Source organism: Mandrillus leucophaeus, unplaced genomic scaffold (assembly GCF_000951045.1).
Source record: "Mandrillus leucophaeus isolate KB7577 unplaced genomic scaffold, Mleu.le_1.0 Scaffold106, whole genome shotgun sequence".
Taxonomy (NCBI): domain Eukaryota; kingdom Metazoa; phylum Chordata; class Mammalia; order Primates; family Cercopithecidae; genus Mandrillus; species Mandrillus leucophaeus.
This window is the reverse complement of record NW_012098765.1, coordinates 2,615,810-2,619,094: the sequence shown is the minus strand read 5'-3', so window position 1 is coordinate 2,619,094 and position 3,285 is coordinate 2,615,810. Positions and strand designations below refer to the sequence as shown.

Sequence of the window (3,285 nt, the reverse complement as noted above, 5' to 3'; positions counted from 1 at the left end):
TACAGTGGCGTGATCATGGCTCATTGCAGCCTCCAACACCTAGGCTCAAGCGATCCTCCCACTTCTGCCTCCTGAGGAACTGGGACTACAGGTGCACACCACCATGCCCAGCTAATTAAAACATTTTTTTTTTTGTAGAGACAGGGGTCTCACTATGTTGGCCATGCTGGTCTTATAACTCCTGGGTTTGTCTGGGTGTGGTGGCTCACACCTGTAATCCCAGCACTTTGGGAGGTCAAGGCAGGTGGATCACCTGAGGTCAGGAGTTCGAGACCAGCCTGACCAATATGGTGAAACCCCATCTCCACTAAAAATACAAAAATTATCCGGGCATGGTGGCATGGGCCTGTAGTCCTAGCTACTCAGGAGGCTGAGGCAGAAGAATTGCTTGAACCCAGGAGGCAGAGCCTACAGTGAGCCGAGATCACACCACTCCACTGCAGCCTAGGTGACAGAGCAAGAATCCATGTCAAAAACAAACAAATAAACAAAGAAACAAACAAAATCTTCTGGCCTCCTCCCACCTCGGCCTTCCAAAGAGCTGGGATTACAGTGTAAGCCACTGCTCCTAGCCTACAACTCTTTTAAGATAAGTAACAAACTAATACAGTACATCTGGAATACTACCAGCAATTCTCCCAGTGCAGGTGGGGTTCCTAGATGAAGATACAGGTCCAAAGAGGTGAACTCCTTATCCAAGATTACTCAGTCTATAAGTAGGAGTCAAATGCAGTTCTGGCTGAATCCTGAGCTGGAGCTGTTTATCTAATATATCCAGTCTTCCTGGTAACACTATGGGGTGGAAATTACCCCACATTAGAGAGAAGAAAACTGGATCTCAGAGAGGTGAAGATGGAGGCCCAAGGTTACACAGCTATATAGGGGATCAAATCGGGCTTTGAAGATGGATATGTCTGACTTCAAAGACTGTGTTCTTTTTTTTTTTTTTTTTTTTTTTTTTTTGAGACAGGGTCTTGCTCTTTCACCCAGACTGGAGTGCAGTGGTACGATCATGGCTCACTACAGCCTTCACCCCCCACCGAGCTCAAGAAATCCTCCTGCCTCAGCCTTTTGAGTAGCGGGACTATGGGTGCGCACCACTGCACCTGGCTACTTTTTGTATTTTTTGTACAGATCGGGTCTCACTTTGTTGCCCAGACTGGTCTCGAACTCCTGGGCTCGAGTGATCTTCTGCCTTGGCCTCCGCAAGTGCTGGAATTACAGGCGTGAGCCACTGCACCCCACCCAAAGACTATGCTCTTGACTCTCTGGTGTAAGATTCCCATATCCAGGGATTTTAAAATCTCTATAGCCGAGACAATCGCAAAGCATCCAGCCTAAAAAGATAACTACAACAGTAACAATTTATAGCATGTAGAGAGATCTATATGCCGAGTGCTTTAGCCACATGATCTCATTACACACTCAATGAAGTAGACTTTATTATCCCCATTTTCCAGATAAGGAAACTGAAGATCAGAGAAGGAAATGATTTGCCCAAGGTCACATGGCAAATCTGGCTAGAGCAGAACTTGAACTCGGGTCTGTCTGATTTCAGAGTCCTAATATCTGTCCTTGTAGTGTGTCCATTCTAGAGAAGGCACAGAAACAGTTAAATATGCTAATAAATGAACAAGATATTTAGAGAATCATAATGGCTTTATGCAAGAAATAGGCAGGTCATGGTGACTCACACCTGTAATCCCAGCATTTTGGCAGGCCGAGGCGAGCAGATCACTTGAGGTCAGGAGTTTGAGACCAGCCTGGTCAATGTGATGAAACCCCATCTCTACTGAAAATACAAAAACTAGCCGGGCGTGGTGGTGCACACCTGTAATCCCAGCTACTTGGGAGGCTGAAGCAGGAGAATCCCATTTACCTGGGAGGCGGAGGTTGCAGTGAGCTGAGATGGTGCCACTGTACTCCAGCCTGGGCAACAGAGCAAGACTCTGTCTCAAAAACAAAACAGGCCAGGAGCGGTGGCTGATGCCTGTAATGCCAGCACTTTGGGAGGCCAACGCGGGCAGATCACGAGGTCAGGAGATCAAGACCATCCTGGCTAACGCGTCAAATCAAAACCCTGTCTCTACTAAAAATACAAAAAAATTAGCTGGGTGTGGTGGCGGGTGCCTGTAGTCCCAGCTACGCGGGAAGCTGAGGCTGGAGAATGGCCTGAACCTGGGAGGCGGAGCTTGCAGTGAGTGGAGATTGCACCACTGCGCTCCAGCCTGGGCGACAGAGTGAGACTGCATCTCAAAATAAAATAAAATAAAATAAAATAAAATAAAATAAAATAAAATAAACCCATACTATTGAGGACCCCAAGAGCTTGTTTTAGTGAGTCATATTTATTGCTATTTACTATATTAGAACTTAATACTGGGAAAATTTTAAATGTTTTTATTTTTATTTATTTATTTTGAGACAGGGTCTCATCACTCTGTCACCCAGGCTGGAGTGCAGTGGCACAATCACGGCTCACTGCAGCCTCGACTTCCCAGGCTCCAGCGATCCTCCCAAGTAGCTGGGACCATAGGTGTGCGCCCCCACGCCCAGCCAATTTTTGTATTTTATGGGTCTCATCATGTTGCCCAGGCTGCTTTCCAACTCCTGAGCTCAAGCGATCCACCTGCTTCCGCCTTCCAAAGTGCTGGGATTACAGGTGTGAACCACTGCACCTGGCTGAGAAATTTGAAAACATTAAGTTATTTAAAAATAACAATAAGCTGGGAGTGGTGCGTGCCTGTCGTCCCAGCTACCCAGGAGGCTGAGGTGGGAGGACCGCTTGAGCCTGGGAATTAAGGGCTTCAGTGTGCCATAAAGGAGTTCGTGAATAGCCACTGCATTCTAGCCTGGGCAACAAACATAGTGAGATCTCATGTCTTAAAATTTTTTAAAAAATCTAAATATCTAATGTGTTAATATAACTAACATATTATTATATTTATTTATTTGTTTATTTATTTATTTATTTAGAGACAGAGTCTCGCTCTGTCGCCCAGGCTGGAGTGTAGTGGCCCCATCTTGACTCACTGTAAGCTCTGCCTCCTGGGTTCAGGCCATTCTCCTGCCTCAGCCTCTCGAGTAGCTGGGACTACAGGCGCCGCCACCACACCCGGCTAATTTTTTTGTATTTTTAATAGAGATGGGATTTCCCCATGTTAGCCAGGATGGTCTCGATCTCCTGACCTCGTGATCCGCCCGCCTTGGCCTCCCAAAGTGCTGGGATTACAGGCGTGAGCCACCACGCCCGGCCAACTAACATATTTTTATAAAAAAATAATT

General features: G+C 46.4%; 1 protein-coding gene across 1 annotated transcript in view; it reads left to right on the top strand.

Annotated features, from left to right (window-relative positions):
* The window catches only part of SPTBN4 (spectrin, beta, non-erythrocytic 4), a 106,827-nt gene that overhangs the window by 62,666 nt on the left and 40,876 nt on the right, over positions 1–3,285 (top strand). The gene's annotated exons all lie outside the window — the stretch shown is intronic.